Source organism: Bombina bombina, chromosome 1, assembly GCF_027579735.1.
Source record: "Bombina bombina isolate aBomBom1 chromosome 1, aBomBom1.pri, whole genome shotgun sequence".
NCBI classification, from domain to species: domain Eukaryota; kingdom Metazoa; phylum Chordata; class Amphibia; order Anura; family Bombinatoridae; genus Bombina; species Bombina bombina.
The window spans coordinates 570,846,028-570,868,725 of NC_069499.1; the positions used below are offsets into that span (position 1 = coordinate 570,846,028).

The 22,698-nt window shown below is 39.0% G+C and overlaps 1 protein-coding gene across 3 annotated transcripts in view; it reads right to left on the reverse strand.

The window, feature by feature from the left end:
• The window catches only part of ERBB4 (erb-b2 receptor tyrosine kinase 4), a 1,322,334-nt gene that overhangs the window by 751,376 nt on the left and 548,260 nt on the right, over positions 1 to 22,698 (reverse strand). The gene's annotated exons all lie outside the window — the stretch shown is intronic.

Below are 22,698 nucleotides of genomic sequence, written 5' to 3' on the forward strand. Positions count from 1 at the left end.
GATTTATTCTTATTTTACAGGCACCTTTCAATTTATTTTAACTAGTTACAATAGCTATTAAATAGTTATTAACTATTTAATAGCTACCTAGTTAAAATAAAGAGAAATTTACCTGTAAAATAAAAACTAACCTAAGTTACAATTACACCTAACACTACACTACACTTAAATATATTATTCCTATTTAAAACTAAATACTTACCTGTAAAATAAACCCTAATATAGCTACAATATAATTAATAATTACATTGTAGCTATCTTAGGATTTATATTTATTTTACAGGTAACTTTGTATTTATTTTAGCTAGTTAGAATAGTTATTAAATAGTTATTAACTATTTAATAACTACCTAGCTAAAAGAAATACAAAATTACCTGTAAAATAAATCCTAACCTAAGTTACAATTAAACCTAACACTACACTATCATTAAATAAATTAAATAAACTACCTACAAATAACTACAATTAAATACAATTACATAAACTAACTAAAGTACAAAAAATAAAAAAGCTAAGTTACAAAAAATAAAAAAAATAAGTTACAAACATTTAAAAAAATATTACAACAATTTTAAGCTACTTACACCTAATCTAAGCCCCCTAATAAAATAACAAACCCCCCCAAAATAAAAAAATGACCTACCCTATTCTACATTAAAAAAGTTCAAAGCTCTTTTACCTTACCAGCCCTTAAAACGGCCTTTTGTGGGGGCATGCCCCAAAGAGTTCAGCTCTTTTGCCTGTAATAGAAAAATACAACCTCCCCAACATTAAAACCCACCACCCACATACCCATCATCTAACCCAAACCCCCCTTAAAATAACCTAACACTAATCCCCTGAAGATCATCCTACCTTTAGTCGTCTTCACTCAGCCGAGCCACCGATGGAACCGAAGAGGACATCCGGACCGGCAGAAGTGATCATCCAAGGGGCGCTGAAGAAATCTTCCATCCGATGAAGTGATCCTCCAAGCGGCGCTGAAGAAATCTTCCATCCGGGTGATGTCATCTTCCAAGAGGCGCTGAAGAAGTCTTCTATCCGGGCGAGGTCATCTTCGAAGCCGGGTCTTGAATCTTCATCCCGCCGACGCGGAACATCCTTCTTTCGTGAAGGACTTCCGACGAATGAAGGCTCCTTTAAGGGACGTCATTCAAGATTGCGTCCCTTCAATTCCGATTGGCTGATAGGATTCTATCAGCCAATCGGAATTAAGGTAGGAAAAATCTGATTGGCTGATGGAATCAGCCAATCAGATTCAAGTTCAATCCGATTGGCTGATCCAATCAGCCAATCAGATTGAGCTCGCATTCTATTGGCTGATCGGAACAGCCAATAGAATGCAAACTCAATCTGATTGGCTGATTGGATCAGCCAATCGGATTGAACTTGAATCTGATGAATCTGATGACCTCGCCCGGATGGAAGATTTCTTCAGCGCCGCTTGGAGGATCACTTCATCGGATGGAAGATTTCTTCAGCGCCCCTTGGATGATCACTTCTGCCGGTCCAGATGTCCTCTTCAGTTCCATCGGTGGCTCGGCTGAGTGAAGACGACTAAAGGTAGGCTGATCTTCAGGGGATTAGTGTTAGGTTATTTTAAGGGGGGGTTGGGTTAGATTAGGGGTATGTGGGTGGTGGGTTTTAATGTTGGTGGGGGGTTGTATTTTTCTTTTACAGGTAAAAGAGCATAACTCTTTGGGGCATGCCCCCACAAAAGGCCCTTTTAAGGGCTGGTAAGGTAAAAGAGCTTTGAACTTTTTTAATGTAGAATAGGGTAGGGCATTTTTTTATTTTGGGGGGGGGGGGTTGTTATTTTATTAGGGGGCTTAGATTAGGTGTAAGTAGCTTAAAATTGTTGTAATATTTTTTTAAATGTTTGTAACTTATTTTTTTTATTTTTTGTAACTTAGCTTTTTTTATTTTTTGTACTTTAGTTAGTTTATGTAATTGTATTTAATTGTAGTTATTTGTAGGTAGTTTATTTAATTTATTTAATGATAGTGTAGTGTTAGGTTTAATTGTAACTTAGGTTAGGATTTATTTTACAGGTAATTTGTATTTCTTTTAGCTAGGTAGTTATTAAATAGTTAATAACTATTTAATAACTATTCTAACTAGCTAAAATAAATACAAAGTTACCTGTAAAATAAATATAAATCCTAAGATAGCTACAATGTAATTATTAATTACATTGTAGCTATCTTAGGCCTAGATTTAGAGTTCGGCGGTAGCCGTCAAAACCAGCGTTAGAGGCTCCTAACGCTGGTTTTGGGCGCCCGCTGGTATTTGGAGTCAGTGATTAAAGGGTCTAACGCTCACTTTTCAGCCGCGACTTTTCCATACCGCAGATCCCCCTACGCCATTTGCGTAGCCTATCTTTTCAATGGGATCTTTGTAACGCTGGTATTTAGAGTCGTTTCTGCAGTGAGCGTTAGAGCTCTAACGACAAGATTCCAGCCGCCTGAAAATAGCAGGAGTTAAGAGCTTTCTGGCTAACGCCGGTTTATAAAGCTCTTAACTACTGTACCCTAAAGTACACTAACACCCATAAACTACCTATGTACCCCTAAACCGAGGTCCCCCCACATCGCCGCCACTCGATTAAAATTTTTAACCCCTAATCTGCCGACCGCCACCTACGTTATACTTATGTACCCCTAATCTGCTGCCCCTAACACCGCCGACCCCTGTATTATATCTATTAACCCCTAACTTGCCCCCCACAACGTCGCCGCAAGCTACTTAAAATAATTAACCCCTAATCTTCCGACCGCAAATCGCCGCCACCTACGTTATCCCTATGTACCCCTAATCTGCTACCCCTAACATCGCCGACCCCTATGTTATATTTATTAACCCCTAATCTGCCCCCCACAACGTCGCCGACACCTACCTACACTTATTAACCCCTAATCTGCCGAGCGGACCTGAGCGCTACTATAATAAAGTTATTAACCCCTAATCCGCCTCACTAACCCTATCATAAATAGTATTAACCCCTAATCTGCCCTCCCTAACATCGCCGACACCTACCTTCAATTATTAACCCCTAATCTGCCGACCGGAGCTCACCGCTATTCTAATAAATGTATTAACCCCTAAAGCTAAGTCTAACCCTAACACTAACACCCCCCTAAGTTAAATATAATTTTTATCTAACGAAATAAATTAACTCTTATTAAATAAATAATTCCTATTTAAAGCTAAATACTTACCTGTAAAATACATCCTAATATAGCTACAATATAAATTATAATTATATTATAGCTATTTTAGGATTAATATTTATTTTACAGGCAACTTTGTAATTATTTTAACCAGGTACAATAGCTATTAAATAGTTAAGAACTATTTAATAGTTACCTAGTTAAAATAATTACAAATTTACCTGTAAAATAAATCCTAACCTAAGATATAATTAAACCTAACACTACCCTATCAATAAAATAATTAAATAAACTACCTACAATTACCTACAATTAACCTAACACTACACTATCAATAAATTAATTAAACACAATTGCTACAAATAAATAAAATTAAATAAACTATCTAAAGTACAAAAAATAAAAAAGAACTAAGTTACAGAAAATAATAAAATATTTACAAACATAAGAAAAATATTACAACAATTTTAAACTAATTACACCTACTCTAAGCCCCCTAATAAAATAACAAAGCCCCCCAAAATAAAAAATTCCCTACCCTATTCTAAAATACAAATATTACAAGCTCTTTTACCTTACCAGCCCTGAACAGGGCCCTTTGCGGGGCATGCCCCAAGAATTTCAGCTCTTTTGCCTGTAAAAAAAAACATACAATACCCCCCCCCCAACATTTACAACCCACCACCCACATACCCCTAATCTAACCCAAACCCCCCTTAAATAAACCTAACACTACCCCCCTGATGATCTTCCTACCTTGTCTTCACCATGCCAGGTTCACCGATCCGTCCTGGCTCCAAGATCTTCATCCACCCCAAGCGGGGGCTAGACATCCACTGAAGAAGTCCAGAAGAGGGTCCAAAGTCTTCCTCCTATCCGGCAAGAAGAGGACATCCGGACCGGCAAACATCTTCTCCAAGCGGCATCTTCTATCTTCTTCCATCCGATGACGACCGGCTCCATCTTGAAGACCTCCAGCGCGGATCCATCCTCTTCTTCCGACGACTAGACGACGAATGACGGTTCCTTTAAGGGACGTCATCCAAGATGGCGTCCCTCGAATTCCGATTGGCTGATAGGATTCTATCAGCCAATCGGAATTAAGGTAGGAATTTTCTGATTGGCTGATGGAATCAGCCAATCAGAATATAGTTCAATCCGATTGGCTGATCCAATCAGCCAATCAGATTGAGCTCGCATTCTATTGGCTGATCGGAACAGCCAATAGAATGCGAGCTCAATCTGATTGGCTGATTGGATCAGCCAATCGGATTGAACTATATTCTGATTGGCTGATTCCATCAGCCAATCAGAAAATTCCTACCTTAATTCCGATTGGCTGATAGAATCCTATCAGCCAATCGGAATTCGAGGGACGCCATCTTGGATGACGTCCCTTAAAGGAACCGTCATTCGTCGTCTAGTCGTCGGAAGAAGAGGATGGATCCGCGCTGGAGGTCTTCAAGATGGAGCCGGTCGTCATCGGATGGAAGAAGATAGAAGATGCCGCTTGGAGAAGATGTTTGCCGGTCCGGATGTCCTCTTCTTGCCGGATAGGAGGAAGACTTTGGACCCTCTTCTGGACTTCTTCAGTGGATGTCTAGCCCCCGCTTGGGGTGGATGAAGATCTTGGAGCCAGGACGGATCGGTGAACCTGGCATGGTGAAGACAAGGTAGGAAGATCATCAGGGGGGTAGTGTTAGGTTTATTTAAGGGGGGTTTGGGTTAGATTAGGGGTATGTGGGTGGTGGGTTGTAATGTTGGGGGGGGGGGTATTGTATGTTTTTTTTTACAGGCAAAAGAGCTGAAATTCTTGGGGCATGCCCCGCAAAGGGCCCTGTTCAGGGCTGGTAAGGTAAAAGAGCTTGTAATATTTGTATTTTAGAATAGGGTAGGGAATTTTTTATTTTGGGGGGCTTTGTTATTTTATTAGGGGGCTTAGAGTAGGTGTAATTAGTTTAAAATTGTTGTAATATTTTTCTTATGTTTGTAAATATTTTATTATTTTCTGTAACTTAGTTCTTTTTTATTTTTTGTACTTTAGATAGTTTATTTAATTTTATTTATTTGTAGCAATTGTGTTTAATTAATTTATTGATAGTGTAGTGTTAGGTTAATTGTAGGTAATTGTAGGTAGTTTATTTAATTATTTTATTGATAGGGTAGTGTTAGGTTTAATTATATCTTAGGTTAGGATTTATTTTACAGGTAAATTTGTAATTATTTTAACTAGGTAACTATTAAATAGTTCTTAACTATTTAATAGCTATTGTACCTGGTTAAAATAATTACAAAGTTGCCTGTAAAATAAATATTAATCCTAAAATAGCTATAATATAATTATAATTTATATTGTAGCTATATTAGGATTTATTTTACAGGTAAGTATTTAGCTTTAAATAGGAATTATTTATTTAATAAGAGTTAATTTATTTCGTTAGATAAAAATTATATTTAACTTAGGGGGGTGTTAGTGTTAGGGTTAGACTTAGCTTTAGGGGTTAATACATTTATTAGAATAGCGGTGAGCTCCGGTCGGCAGATTAGGGGTTAATAATTGAAGGTAGGTGTCGGCGATGTTAGGGAGGGCAGATTAGGGGTTAATACTATTTATGATAGGGTTAGTGAGGCGGATTAGGGGTTAATAACTTTATTATAGTAGCGCTCAGGTCCGCTCGGCAGATTAGGGGTTAATAAGTGTAGGTAGGTGTCGGCGACGTTGTGGGGGGCAGATTAGGGGTTAATAAATATAACATAGGGGTCGGCGATGTTAGGGCAGCAGATTAGGGGTACATAGGGATAACGTAGGTGGCGGCGGTTTACGGAGCGGCAGATTAGGGGTTAAAAGTGTAATGCAGGGGTCAGCGATAGCGGGGGCGGCAGATTAGGGGTTAATAAGTGTAAGGTTAGGGGTGTTTAGACTCGGGGTACATGTTAGGGTGTTAGGTGCAGACGTAGGAAGTGTTTCCCCATAGGAAACAATGGGGCTGCGTTAGGAGCTGAACGCTGCTTTTTTGCAGGTGTTAGGTTTTTTTTCAGCTCAAACAGCCCCATTGTTTCCTATGGGAGAATCGTGCACGAGCACGTTTTTGATGCCGGCCGCGTCCGTAAGCAACTCTGGTATCGAGAGTTGCATTTGCGGTAAAAATGCTCTACGCTCCTTTTTTGGAGCCTAACGCAGCATTTGTTTGAACTCTCGATACCAGAGTTAAATTTATGGTGCGGCCAGAAAAAAACCCGCGGAGCGTTAACAGCCCTTTTACCGCCGAACTCTAAATCTAGGCCTTAGGGTTTATTTTACAGGTAAGCATTTAGTTTTAAATAGGAATAATTTATTAAAGTATAGTGTAGTGTTAGGTGTAATTGTAACTTAGGTTAGTTTTTATTTTACAGGTAAATTTCTCTTTATTTTAGCTAGGTAAGCTATTAAATAGTTAATAACTATTTAATAGCTATTGTACCTAGTTATAATAAATTGAAAGGTGCCTGTAAAATAAAAATAAATCCTAACATAGCTACAATATAATTATTATTTATATTGTAGCTATATTAGGGTTTATTTTATAGGTAAGTATTTAGTTTTAAATAGGATTAACTTAGTTAATAATAGAAATATTATTTAGATTTATTTAATTAATATTTAAGTTAGGGGGGTGTTAGGGTTAGTGTTAGACTTAGGTTTAGGGGTTAATAATTTTATTACAGTGGCGGCGGTGTAGTGGGGGGCAGGATAGGGGTTAATAAATTTATTATAGGTGGCAACGGTGTAGGGGGGGCAGGATAGGGGTTAATAAATTTAATATAGGTTGCGGCGGGTTCAGGGAGCGGAGGTTTAGGGGTTAAACTATTTATTTATTTGCGGCGAGGTGCGGGATCAGCAGGATAGGGGTTAATAACTTTATTATAGAGGGCGACGGTATAGGGGGGGCAGGATAGAGGTTACTAGGTATACTGTAGGTGGCAGCGGTGTCCGGGAGCGGCGGTTTAGGGGTTAATACATTTATAAGACTTGCGGCGGGGTCTAGGAGCGGCGGTTTAGGGGTTAATACATTTATAAGACTTGTGGCAGGGTCTAGGAGCGGCGGTTTAGGGGTTAATAACTTTATTTAGTTGCGGGGGGCTCCGGTATAGGGGGTAGAACAGTGTAGTTTAGTGAGTGCTTAGTGACAGGCTAGCAAGAAAGCTGTCAAACAGCCAAAGAGCAGCGAGATCGGATGAGTGATAACTCTCACAATCCGCTGCTCATCGCCCCGCAGCTTTTTGACAGCTTTATTTGATAACTTAGGCGTATTTTTTCAGGTCCGCGGCGGCGAAGGTAAGCGAGCTTAGGCGGGCGTATTGGGCCAGCGAAGGCAGGAAAGTTGACATGTTGATAACTACTCCCCTATCTGTTAAGAATTTTTTTTTTTTAAAAGGCTGCAAAGGGCTTTAACATAGAGATACATACATATACATGTCTATATATGTATATGTATGTATACATATGTCTATATGTGTGTACATATGTGTTTATATGTGTATATATTTATTTACAGACATATATACACATTAACACATAAATACATACTGTGGGGCATATGTATCAAGCTCCGAATGGAGCTTGATGCCCCGTGTTTCTAGCGATCCTGCAGGCTAGCCAGAAACAGCAGTTATGAAGCAGCGGTCACAAAGACCGCTGCTCCATAACCCTGTCCGCCTGCTCTGAGCAGGTGAACACACATCGCCGGAAATCAACCCGATCGAGTATGATCCGGTTGATTGACACCCCCCTGCTGGCAGCCTAATGGCCGCGAGTCTGCAGGATGCGGCGTTGCACCTGCAGCTCTTGTGAGCTGCTGGTGCAATGCTGAATACGGCGAGCGTATTGCTTGCCGTATTCAGCGAGGTTTGTCGGACCTGATCCGCACTGTCTGATCAGGTCCGACAGACCTTAATAACTAGAGGCCTATATGTATACATATCTGGAAATATGTATTTCTGAATAAAGAGAACATTCTTTTATGTGAAGAACATTGGAATGTGAAATATTAATAATTTCATGTCGGGTTAGAACACTTGAGAAAATGCGATTGGATTTGCACGCAAGTAGGGTGTTAGTTTTTTCCTCACTTTTCTTACTCGATTGACTGCTATGGGGGAATACAATAAAACGTACGCGATTTTCTAATTTTGGCTTTTTGTTTGCATCAGGTTAGCACTCATGCCTAAACATTTTGCTTTCAACTTGTAATGTGCTCGCTACCCGAAGCACACAAAAAGCTTACTTCTAGCGCAGTTAATGCATGAGCGGGAGGGCACAATATCGCTCCACTTGTAATCTAGCGTTAAATAGTTTTCATTTTTCTAACTACACAAGAAACAACAAAAAACTGTTCCCAGGCTAAAATAAAGGAAGACCTTGCTAGTATCAACCTTTGTTCATGCCTTAACAACAATATTGTGCTGTTTCAACAAGTATATGTATAGCAGCCATCTTGAGAGGTTAAAGCTATCACATGTACAATAAATGAAAACATAAATTACAATTACAATTCTTAGAACAAGTGTTTACGAGATTATATATCATTATACACTCTATAATTTTCTGGTTATCTACAAAAGCTGTTATAATTGTGCAGCAGAGTGAGAACTATACTTTTTCTGGTTGATGAAAGATTTACAAATTTGCTTAAAGGGACCCCTAGTCAAAAGGGATGATCTTCCTTGAGTAATTCTTAAGTAATCGATGACTCCAGACTCTTAACAATTATGGCTGTATTTTGGAGTATGTTTCCCAAAGAAAAACTATAGAGGTATAGCTATCCAGTCGATGAGAGATGGTGTATTGTAAACATTCTACAATTTTAAAAGTAACCTTGTCTATCTAATGTGAGAGAGGGAATGTCAGCAAATTTCCAAATGTGATAAGATGTTTTGCACAATTTATCATAATATGTGCCATTTTTTGTCATAGTGTATCGATTGGCTAAACAGTAATACCATAGGGATACAAGGGATGTCCACATTGATAACCCTTCCCTTTCCCCTGGCAATCGCCTGCCAGAATTGCATTATGGGTGGACATAGCCACCAAATATATGATGCAGTGCCTATGTCCTGGCAGCCTTGCTAACAAAGTGGATTTGCACTGGGGTATAAAATTCACAATCTAAGAGGGGTCAAGTACCACCTAGTCAGGAATTTAGTATTAAGCTCTACTGTATCTATTGAGAGGGATGACTTGGTCATGTTGTAAAATATCTGTTGTCACTTCTTATCTGTTATAAGGACATACAGCTCTTCTGTCCATTGTTTTGGCATAAGAAGAAAGGGCATGAGTGTTATGTAAATAAAAGCCTATAGGCAAAGGATAGGCACACTTTTCTTTTAAGGATTCAAAAAGGGATTTAGGTCTAGTTAATACATTTCTTTGGGGGTATCGAAGGAACGGTGCAATTGTAGGCATTTATACCGATCTAGTTATTGATTGCCAATTTCAGACATTTCTGTCTGAAGTTTCAGGGAGCTTTCTCCATATACTAAACATATTGGGATGAGTTAGAGGATTGTAAGTGGGCCTAATAGTGTAAACGCATTGCTTAAGTTGAATACTGGGTTAGTAATCAAAGGTATTAATAGTAAGAGTATGAATGAGAATGAGGGAAACTTTTTGATAACCATATCCCAAACCACATAGGTCGGATGAACCAATGTCGGTGAGAGGTCATTCAACTTTTCAGAGGTACTCGGGAGCTGACAAATAGCATCTAGTTGTGGACTCTTAGTGAGGGCATGTTCAATCTGAGCCCACTCTTTCTTGGTAGCAGTATAATTCTACTGAGATGTGCCGCAGCACTATAAAACATGGGGTTCGTGACCCCAAGTTGCCCATGTCCCTTGGTCTGTACAGGGTTGCCACCTGAGAGAGACAATTATGCCTGTTGTAGCTTGTTGAGATATGAGGAAGGTAAGAGGATTGGGATGGTTTGCCCCTTCCAACATACTAAAGTTTATTTTAAGTAGAATATCTCTTTGATAGGTTGTCAGCTTTAAAGAGTCATGACTTTAAAAAATAATGTATATAGCAAATACATAATTGAAAAATATGTGTGTGTGTATATATATATATATATATAAAGGGAATGTGTTAAACTGTTTAGAAATAGCTCAGTGGCTGATAAGTGTGACAGGTCTAATAGGAAATAGGAAAAGAATCTCACCAGAATATTTTGTTCCAGGGGCAAACGGTCAGCCCATGGGGCCCTGAGCAGGAGAAGGTTAATGGCCCTTAACCCTGCCTACATCCAGCAACCTAAGCATAAAGACTTTCAGTAACCTATACTTAGGTTTATATCTTGTAACGGCTGGTTAATTATTGTGCTTCTGCAAACTGGGCAAATGTGCTGTTTGCTGGAGCACAATCATTTAGCGCTTCCCTTGTAATCTAGCATAGTGTTCAAAGAACAGTGACAATTTATAAATCTGACTTCAAGAGTACAAGTGTCCCACCTTTGGCCACATATTAATACCCCATTAATATTATTAATATATTAATACCCCAGTGCAAAAAACAGGGACCACATAAATCCTGCCCAGAAATATCCAATTCTAAGCACGGATAGCCCAGCACTAATGACAGACTACCCAGATATCCCTAAAACCTGGACCATCCTGAATCATTTTTCTGTGAAGCAACACACCATGAAAATCTTTCCAAATAAATGTTGAGCGGAATTAACTAGACTGGCAGAATCCATCATGTATACAAAGTTAATCCATTAATTGTAGCCCAAGCAAACAAAATGGAGTATAATATATTGGAGTCAAATGATTGCTTGCTGTACTTTTTTTTTAATACCTATAAAGTGTCTCATCAACCAGCACTGTTTTGTTAATATTTTTTCTGTCTCTTGAGCATAATTGTAAACTCAACAGGAAAACTGGTAATCTTCCTATGTAAAACCCTATGTACACAGCTAGAGCTTAGTGATAATTATTCAGAAACGTGTCAGAAAACTCTGTATGTATAATGCTCTGCACTGTGGCAGACAGATTGTCTCACCACTTCATCAATCTATTACCAACATATTACAGGTATATTTCAAATGTATGTGCATGTATAATATATACTGTAGATATAAATGGTGTCAATAAACCCTATTTATCATGCTTAAGCCTTTTAATTAGGTTGACGTTAAAAATGTTAGCTGGTTATACATGTTCATATTTTATTCATTATGTGTCGATTTACCTTAAATTAAAAAAGTTGTAGCAGTTATACTTTTTTCTTGTGTTTCTCTTTATTTACATTGTTTATGAGGGGGGGTCCAACACGGTATATAACCACCAGCCTGTTTGTGGCATTACTTGTTATAGATCTCAATATGTGAAATAATAGACAATAAACAAGAAAGAAAAATGACCTAGGAAACGACCTAGATAGGGTCTACATTAAGTCTTTCAGTTTAACACCAGAACTTTTTGGGACTTGGCAATACTCCTTCTAAAAGATAAATGCCCCCTATCTATAAAAGATAACAATTATAATCTCATTTTGCCTGAGCCTAGCATACTATTCCTCCAATAAATCTATTTTTCTCATTTCTTAAAGGGACATAATGCTCATATGCTAAATCACTTGAAACTGATGCAGTATAACTGTAAAAAACTGACAGGAAAATATCACCTGAACATCTCTACAGTATGTAAAAAAGGAAGATATTTTACCTCACAATTTCCTCAGCTCAGCAGAGTAAGTTCTGTGTAAAAAAGTTATACTCAGGTGCAGGAAAAAAATATATGAAGAAATGAACAGCAGCCAATCAGAATCAACAATGCTGAGGTCATGAACTGAGGTCATGATTTCATGAGATTTCATTGTAAACTTCCTTACACTGAATAGGAAAATAAGATGAGTGTGCACGAAAGCTCGCTCCTTCCGCTGTCCCGGACAGACATACTGATTTGCTGCTTAGAAGTCCTTTACAATGGGATGTGGCTACTGAGAAACTTTTGAGGTAAAATATCTTTCTTTTTTACATAGAGATGTTCAGGTGATATTTTCTAGTCAGCTTTTTACAGCTATACTGCATCACTTCCAAGTGTTTAAACATTTGGGTATTATGGCCCTTTAACAAAAAACATTTCCTTCCTAAGATAGGGAGAGTCCACGGCTTCATTCCTTACTGTTGGGAAATACAACACCTACCCACCAGGAGGAGGCAAAGACACCCCAGCCAAAGGCTTAAATATCCCTCCCACTTCCTCATTACCCCAGTCATTCTTTGCCTTTCGTCACAATAGGAGGTGGCAGAGAAGTGTAAGAAGATTCAGAGAGTCCTGAAAAAAGGGTATCTGCCTTTCGTGATAGGACTGGAGTTTTAAGTAGTCATGTCAATCTCTCAGTGAAAGTATTGATGAAAGTTAGAGTCTGGAGATGCAGGGAAAGTTTTTCTGCAAAACCATGCAGACTAATCCTAACAGTTCCTAAGTAATTAGTGTTGACGAGTTTCACTGCCTGCTTTCTCTCACTCAAGTCCATGTCCGGAGCGCTGCTATAAGACTGTCACACTTGAGAGGCTGTGTTCTGTTCCACAGCATGGATCCTAGAGGTAAGATTGTTTCAATTTTTTTACACATAAAATGCTATAACAGGGTCACAGTGTGGCTCTGTTATACCTTTATAGGATCCAGGGTTAATATTTTCTGAGGGGGGTTTATTGAACAGTTGGGGTTAATTAATCAGTGTATTAATTATTTACATGCTGCTTTGTGTAATATTATTTTCTGGGCTCATAGACTGTGTGTTTTTGGCTGGAACAAACAGGTTTCACTTTCATTTTAAAAGTGTTGCACAGCTCCTATTAACTTGCTGTACTTTTCATAGCATGTGATCTATGTTCATTTCCTCCATTCCGGCTGAGACTTCAACCTGAGGAGAGCGTTTTCTCTGTTAACTGTCTGGGTCTAGGAGGTGGTGAGTGCCCCAGCCATTGGGAGTATATTAAAAAAAAATGTTTTTATTTGTGTCCTTATGCGGCTATAACCTGAGCTATGGAGGACTCTGACATATTAGAAGGTACTTCTGCTGTACTAAATCATGCCTGTTTATATTGTGAGGAGGCCATGGTTTTCCTGCCCACTCAATTATGTTCCACATGCCTTAACACCATTATAAAGTCTAAGAAGGGAGAGAAGCCTGCTAAGGCTATTAGTCCCTCTGAGCCGTCTACCTCTCAGGACTCGGTGTCCCGTGAGATTACTACCCTTGCTACATTATCCGCTCCACATGCAGTTCCCAGTAGCACATCTAATCCTCCATCCAGAGGGGTCCTTCTTCCTGCAGACTTTGCCACGTAGTTAAAAACAGCGGTGTCTACGGCCCTCGGTGCATTACCTTGCTCTAACAAATGCAAGAGAAAGGTTAAACATAACTCTCCTGACCCAGAGTCATCTAAATATTTATCGGATTTAGCTATTATGTCCCAGTTATCCGATGATGAGTTAACCTCTGTAGCTTCAGAGGGTGAACTTTCAGGGTCAGAGTCCTTAGCGTCTAAGCCTCCTACTGCAGAGGAACAGTCCTTTAGATTTAAAAATGAGCACTTGCATTTTTTCATTAAAGGAGGTTCTGTCTACGTTAGAGGTTCCAGAGGCTGCCCTGCCTGAAGAACCTATGATACCTAAATTAGACAGAGTTTACGAAGACTTGAAAGTTCCTTTAACTTTTCCTGTTTTGGTTAAAATGGCGAACATTTTTAACAACGAATGGGAAAGAATTGGATCTTCCTTTTCCCCTTCGTCTACTTTTAAAAAAGTTGTTCCCGGTCTCTCAATTGGATTTGTGGGGTTCCATTCCTAAAGTGGATGGTGCTATCTCTACACTTGCTAATCGTACTACTATACCTCTTGAGGATAGTTCTTTGTTCAGAGAGCTGATGGATAGGAAAATGGAAACCTTTCTGAGATGTTTCAAAATACGGGATTTTTATTTAAACCAGTGGCTGCAGCAGGAGCAGCTACCTACTGGTGTGACTCTTTGTCGGAACTCATTAAGGTGGAGTCACCCCTCAAGAATATTTAAGACAGAATTAAAACTCTGAGAATTGCTAATTCTTTTATCTGTGATGCAAACATGCAAATTATTCGCCTAAATGCAAAGGCCTCTGGCTTTGCAGTCCTAGCCCACCGGGCACTCTGGTTGAAGTCTTGGTCTGCGGATATGACTTCTAAGTCCAGACTCCTTTCTCTTCCCTTCAAGGGAAAGATTTTATTTGGTCCAGGCCTGGACTCCATTATTTCTACGGTTACCGGAGGCAAGGGTGCCTTCCTACCGAAAGATAAGAAGAAAAAGTCTAAGGGACGACAATCTTCTAATTTTTGTTTCTTTTGTTCTATGACAACAATCCTCCTCCAAGCCAGAGCAATCCAAGAGTACTTGGAAGCCAGCTCAGTCCTGGAATAAGTCCAAGCAGAATAAGAAGCCTGCCAAACACAAATCAGCATGAAGGGGCGATACCCAATCCGGGACCGGATCATGTAGGGGGCAGACTGTCTCTTTTATAAGACGCTTAATTCAGGGACATACAGGATCCGTGGGTCATGGAGGTCTTACTCAGGGATACAAGATAGGCTTCAAATCTCATTCACCTAGGGGCAGATTCCTACTCTCGAACCTGTCTACAGACCAGAAAAGAGGGATGCCTTTCTAGGGTGCGTTCTGGACCTATCCTCCTTAGGAGTTGTTGTCCCGGTGCCTATCGAAGATAGAGGTTTGGGGTTTTATTCAAACCTTTTCGTGGTCCCAAAGAACGAAGGAACTTTCCACCCAATTATGGACCTAAAGTGCTTAAATAAATTTCTCATTGTCCCTTCCTTCAAGATGGAGACGATAAGGTCCATCCTTCCTTTAGTTCAGGAAGGCCAGTTTATGACCACTATAGATCTGAAGGATGCTTACCTTCATGTTCCAATCCACAGGGAACACTTTCAGTTCCTGAGGTGTGCATTCCTACCAGTTCATTGCCCTTCAGTTTAGCCTAGCTACTGCTCCAAGAATCCTTACAAAGGTTCTGGGGGCTCTTCTACTTGGACGATATTCTGGTGCAAGCACCATCTTGTCGTCTTACGGAAGAATACTCTGAGTCCGTTCTCAGTCTTCTTCAATCACATGGATGGAAGATAAACTTGGAAAAGAGTTCTCTTATCCAAAGTACCAGGGTGGAATTCCTGGGTACTATAATAGACTACATATCCACTCAAATTCTGGAGTGGGCGAAGGCCCACAGCTGTTTGCTGTCAGCGATCCACATTCCAGGTGTGGACAACTGGGAGATGGATTTTCTCAGCAGACAATCCTTCCACCCAGGGGAATGGTCCCTCCATCCCAAGGTGTTTGCAGAGATATGTAGAAAGTCAGGGATGCCGGAGATGGTCTCAATACCAACCTACCCTGGTTCGGGTCGAGATTGAAGGATCCCCAAGCGGATCTAATAGATGCACTAGCAGTGCCCTGGAGGTTCAAACTCATATCTTTTTCCTTGAGTGCTGGCCCGCATCAAGCAGGAAAGGGTATCAGTAATCCTGATTTCTCCATCGTGGCTGTGAAGAATGTGGTTCGCAGATCTAGTGGGGATGTCCTCATCTCCTCAGTGGAAGTTACTTTGTCACAGACACCTGCTGTTACAAGGTCCATTTGTTAATCAAAACATAGATTCTCTGAAGATGACTGCGTGGAGATTGAACAAAGTCTTAGCAAAAATAGGTTTCTCTGAGAGTGTCATTGATACTCTTATTCATGCTCGTAAACCAGTTACTCGGCGTATCTACTACAAAGGGTGGAAGAGCTACTTATTCTGATGTGAAGAGCGTGGTTTTTCCTGGCACAGAGTTAAGGTTCCCAGATCTTATCTTTTCTCGAGGATGGACTGGAGAAGGGCCTTTCTGCTAGTTCCCTGAGAGGACAGATTTCGGCCCGGTCTGTTTTATTGCACAAGAGGCTGGCTGACCTTCCAGGTGTGCAGTCGTTTGTTAAGGCTCTGATAAGGATCAGACCTGTGTTTAGATCTGGGGCTTGTCATTGGGGCCTAAATCTTGTTCTTCATGTTTTGCAAAAGGCTCTGTTTGAGCCTCTGCATTTTGTTAACATTAAAGTGTTATCTTGGAAGGCTCTCTTTTTAATGGCTATTGCCTCTGTGTGACAAGTTTCTGAGATCTCTGCTTTGTGATGTGAGTTCCCTTAACTGATTTTTCATGCAGATAAGGCAGTGTTACGTACTAAATTAGGTTTTTTTCCTAAGGTTGTGTCAGATCGCAACATCAATCAAGAGATTGTGGTTCCTTCCTTGTGTCCTAATCATTATTCATCGAAGGAACGTTTACTTCACCATTTGGATGTGGTTCGCACCTTGAAGTTCTTTCTTCAGGCTACTAAGGAGTTTAGACAATCTTCGTCTTTCTTTGTTGTCTATTCGGTTAAGCGTAAGTGGCAGAAGACTACTTCGACATCCCTATCTTTTTGGTTAAGGAGTGTCATTCCACTAGAGCAGTGGCTTCCTCTTGGGCCTTTGAGAATGAGGCCTCTATGGATCAGATTTGTAAAGGCAGCTACCTGGTCCTCCCTACATACTTTTTCTAATTTTTACTGGTTTGATGTTTTTGCTTCGGCTGAAGCAGCTTTCGGGAGAAAAGTTTTGCAGGCTGTGGTGCCCTTTTTCCTTTTTGTTCCCTCCCATTATTCATTCAGTGTCCTCTAAGGAATGAAGCTGTGGACTATATTAGGAAGAAAAACATCATTTATGCTTACCAGATAAATTCCTTTCCTTCCGCATAGGGAGAGTCCACGGCCCCCGCCCATTTGCTCTTGTCTATAGACGGACCCCTATTATTTATCTTATTCTTCTGGCACCATTTATACCCTTATATTTCTCCTACTTTCCCTTGTTCCCTCGGCAGAATGACTTGGGTAATGAGAAAGTGGAAGGAATATTTAAGCCTTTGACTGGGGTGTCTTTGCCTCCTCCTGGTGGCCAGGTGTTGTATTTCCCAACAATAAGGAATGAAGCCGTGGACTTTCCCTATCCGGAAGGGGAGGTCTTTACCTGGTAAGCATAAATTATGTTTTAAACTTACAAATTTTGGCAATCTTGCACAATTTGGAAATCCACCGCATTCCACCAAAATTTCAGTTTGAAGAAAAACATTCAAAGCCTGCTATAGCCTTGAATAACATTACATTTATTACTTAACATTATTTCAGCACAGAGCGCAAGACTTGCTTTCACATTTTTATCTAACAGTACTTTTCCTTACTCTGATTTCATTACGGTTTTCTCTAAATAAGTTGCTTTTTCTTTAACCAAAACAATGTTGTTCTCTGAAGACTACAGGCTGCAAAACAAGCAGAAGTGTGTGTTGCAGTCTATTGTCCAGTAGACATTAGATTTCAGTGTGTTAGTGCTACATGCTGAATTTTAACAATACATCCCCAAGGTCTCGAGATCCCCCAGCGGATGCAGAAACTCCTTTATGTTTGCAGCATTTTCATATCTGCAATCAGCGTCAGCAGTTTAGCTGTTTATAACACACATCACGAGGTAACCCTGGGAGCCCCAAAGACCTACATTTAGGAGGGGAAAAAAAGAGGCTTTTTTATTTCCATCTGCATTTAATACTAATTTTGAAATTTTTATATTAGTGGAAAGAGCTGTAATTATAGCTCTGTGCAGCGTTCAATTAATTAATTTTAGGCTCGAAAAACAAAATAAATAAAATTTAATAAAAAAAAAAAGAGTTGTTAAATGAGTCAGAAAAGGTCTCTCTGGATTTTACATACACTCTTATTAATATTCCTAAACAATTAGGCATAAAATAACAAGGCTATGATCCATAGGTTATTGCTGCTTGAAAAGGGTCACAGTATATTAACATTGAGGCATCAAATAGTAATGCAGCTAGCAAAAGAATTCCTTTTTCTTACAGAACCCCCATGACTTTTGAGAGAGAGAGAGAGAGGCAGATAGATGGACAGATACGCACTGTGCATATGTAGCTAGATATTTAAGACCATATGATCTTTTCCTTCCCTTTTTATTCTTTATTATCTCCACATTTCTCTCTTCCCTATTTATCGCTCTTTATCCTCCATTCTGTATTCTCCTTCCTTATCAGAGCCATCACTCCTCTTCCCAACATTCATATGGCCTGACCTAAATTACTTCTATTATCAAATTTGCTACGTTTTATGGTTATTCCTTGTTGAATAGATATCTAGATAAGTAGCGTGTGCATGTCTGGAGCAGTACATGACAGGAATCAGTGTTGTAACCTAGTGATCTTGTTAATGTGTAACATTGTTGCAAAACTGCTGCCATATATTACTGCAGACACGTGCATATTCCTAAAATTACCTTACCGTTTTTCAGCAAGGGACAACAAAAACAAAGAAAATTTGATAACAGAACTTGATTGGAAAGTTGTTTAAAATTGTATGTTCTATCTGAATCTGACTTATTAAAGAAAACATTTGGGTTTATGTCCTTTTAAGCCTAAGAATTAACTTAGTACCTGTATCACTAGTAGTTATGTCCATTCTGGTAGTGATGTACCCCATTCAATTGCATGATTTTTTAATATTTTTTTTTGTCAATCAAATTTGCATGAGCATTCTGTTAATTTAAAGATAAGAGGAGATCTGGAACAAATTGTGGCACTTTGAGTATGTTGCATCTGTAGGGTTGCCATATTGTTACTATAAAGAAAATACAAATGTTAGTGGTTGTTTAAAGAAACTGTTTGAACAGTGTTCCATTATTAGAAGAACCCCGGCATGTGTGTTATTCATAAGTGTCCTCCTTTAAACTAAAACACACATTTTTCTCTTTTTTTTTAAAAAAAAATTGCAATATCACAAAACTCATTAATTTCTTGATCTAACATTAAAGGGACAGTCTACACCAGAATTGTTATTGTTTTAAAAGATAGATAATCCCTTTATTACCTATTCCCCAGTTTTGCAAAACCAACACAGTTATATTAATATACTTTTAACCTCTGTGATTATCTTGTATCTAAGCCTCTGCAAACTGCCCCTTTTTTCAGTTCTTTTGACAGACTTGCAGTCTAGCCAATCAGTGCCTGCTCCCAGATAACTTCACGTGCACGAGCACAGTGTTATCTATATGAAATACATGAACTAACACCCTCTAGTGGTGAAAAACTGTTGAAATGCAATCTGAAAAGAGGTGGGCTTCAAGGTTTAAGAAATTAGCATATGAACCTCCTAGGTTAAGCTTTCAACTAAGAATACCAAGAGAACAAAGCAAAATTGGTGATAAAAGTAAATGGGGAAATTGTTTAAAATTACATGCTCTATCTGAATCATGAAAGTTTATTTTGGCCTAGACTGTCCCTTTAAAAATACACATTTATACCAAGTTTGGATTATGTGCCTCTAATGAATCCAATAACACCACAAAAATAAAACAAAGCAGCGCAACTCTTATTTTAGTGTGATATTTAATAAATGTAAAACCCAGGTGCCCATATTGCTCTTTTCTTGTGGACACTGCTCCTGGAGAAGTTCCAGTCAGGACCCTCCTCTACTTCAGATTGTCCAATGACCCTGCAAAATAGTTTCTATATTTTAAGATAACCCTAAATGAAAGTCACACCTGAGTGTTTAAGTTTGACTTGAGAGATGTCTGTACTCACTTTTTAGATATTTCGCTTAAGATCTGAATAAGATGTATGTTCGAATATTGAAAATTAATAAAGGGATAATTTAAAAAAAAAAAAAAAAAAAGTAAATTAGAAACTTTTTTTTAAAATGGTATGCTCTGTCTGAATCACAAACTAACATTTTTGGGTTTCATATCCCTTTAAATTAGTAATTCTGACTCTTTTTATTCACAGTTTAATTTGCATTATTTGGCATTATTTTAATAATTTTATGAATACCCACTTCATTTGGCTTTGGACCATGCAATTTCTGCATTTAAAGTAAGATTAAATGTAAATTATAGGGAACACTACAAATATATGAGAAATAAGTAATTACTGCCTCAGAAATCCCTTTTTTGTAATATTAAAAATAACCTTGTAACTGGTTGCCTCAAGGACACATAATTTTTACTTCTATGCTGCTATGGGTGGTACAACCAACCAGGTTCTTTACTTGAGAATCTGACTGTCAGCTTATCACTGTATCAAGATTGCAGTCTGCCTGTCTTTTCAAAAACACGACGCACATGTGTAGGACCCTCTTTCTGTCCAGCACAGAAATATCTGCTTTGAGAAGATAGACCCATATTTTATTTTAAAGGGACAGCAAACACTTTGACTTTGTAATATAAAATTGAAAGGGTTATACACAAATTGTTTTTTACAAGAAGAATAGACTGGCATAGCAGAGAGAGACAGTAAACGAAAAGCAGCACCAGCCGTGTGGCTTCTATATCAGCGCCAATGAAGTGTGTCTCATGTCAGAAAAACTGACAGTATCTCACTCAGTCTTTTCTTCCCACAGGATCAGGGTCCAGTAGCACAAGACACAGCTCAGCAGGTGACAGGCCTTGTTGTATCGCTCTCCTCCTATTGCCATTAAACAGCTGTTGCCGTTATCATGTGCCCTCACTATAAGTCCCCAAATCTAAGGACAGCGAGTCCCAGACCTCTGATTACTAAAAAAAACCTCACAAAATCCAAGTAAAGGACAGCAAGAAAGGACGTATAATATCTCTGAGGCCAAGCAAGGTGCAGTGAAACAACATGTTATATAGTATTTTGACCACAGTATAATTTTTAGGCAGATCAGTTGTAGGTATGCAGAGAGTTTTCTAAGTCCATGCACTCACAATATATGTTGAAAAGTATCTCATAGATGATTGTTTACATACTTAAATTATCTCAGAATATTCTTATATTGGTTGCCAATGATTGTAAGGACAAAGCAGTAAACAGACTGTCAAAACCTTGTCTTTGCTAATAATTAGTCAGGGCCGGATTTACCATTAGGCAGAGTAGGCATGTGCCTACAGGTGTCTTCCATAGAGGGGCGCCTGTCTCTCTGCTCCATATGCCTTTTCTGCACTCCTCTGCAGCTCTGCTCTCACTCACCATAGTAGATAATAACCTTGCCCTAAACAAAGATGGCCACCACACTGGACGGTCCGATCCGTTTCTCCAGTGAATGCGGACAGAGCAGCCAGAGCGGCCTGAGAGTAAGTGTGTAGGTGTTGGTTCTTTTATGGGGAGTGACAGTGAGTGACTATTTGTGCGCGCTTACAGAGCGCTCTGAGTGCATAGTTGCATATATCAGCTGCAGCAGTAGCGGCTGTCAAAATCAAAATGCCAGATTTTCAGAGGGCAGTCTTTCATATAAAATACCATAGGTATGAATATTATTGCTAAAATGCAAAATGCCAGGGCTGTTGCACAGGATAAACACACTTTAAAATAACTGACACTTAGTTGATTGCGCACATTGCAGGCTTGGTCAGCAAAGTTTCTAAATGAAGCAACAGTCTAGACAACCTGCACTTTTCTTGTATAAATTATATTTAAAAAAAAAAAATACTGTTTTGACTGGAATATCATCATACTGGGCAAATACTGTCTGGAGTGTTTTGTTATAGATCATGGTCTGCCTTTTATGTGGCAAAATTAGCAGCTGCTTTAAAAAAATCCTAATTCTTTAAAGTTTTAGGCTGTATCTATAGGTTCATACATGTGAACCGGGAGCGCGTGGGGGCACTTTAGATTTTGGTGCCTTCAGGCACCTGGGCTGTAAATCCGGCCCTGATCACAGCCCCTCAGAAAAAGCTGATTGATTGGCACCTGTCTGTGTTATAATTGTATGTGTAGCTAAGCACCAATGCACAATTGTAAATTAAATATTCTTCAACGCATTACTTCCATTCTCACATTTGCAGAGTGTTTTGCATGTTTATACTTTTTTATATTTGCATACTTCAATTTTGGAAGAAATACATGCAAAGTTTGATCTTTTGAGCATTTACAGTTCAGCAACTTTTCTGCTGTTTGTCTTATTATTTGAAATTAATTGATACCGGTAATCAAATGGTTTATTGCCCAAAACTCAGAGTGCAATGAAATGTGTTCTCTACACTCTGCCCAGTAATGTCCAAATCAGATGTATTCATGCACACAATAGGCAGATTTCACTAATATTATCTTTAGTTTCTAATTCATTATATGTAGCTAATTCTTTAGTGCATAGATTAACAGGACTAAGGCCCTGATAATCAAAAGCTCTCCACTTTAAGAAGTATTGTCAGTACTGCAAGGCCCCTCAAGGAAATTTAGAAAAGCAAATTTAAGCCTGAGAGCTGTTTATCCCACTATGCAGGGTAATGTGTGTAAATGAGATATGCCTACATTACAATATAATACTAAAAAAAGCCCCCACAGATTGTGCATGATTTATCTCCATGCTGGTGAGGTTTTGATGACCAAGCCAAGTGAGACTGAAGTGCCTGGAGAAATCTCTTTGTTGAATTTCTGTCTTCTCTATCCAGGCAATACTGATGT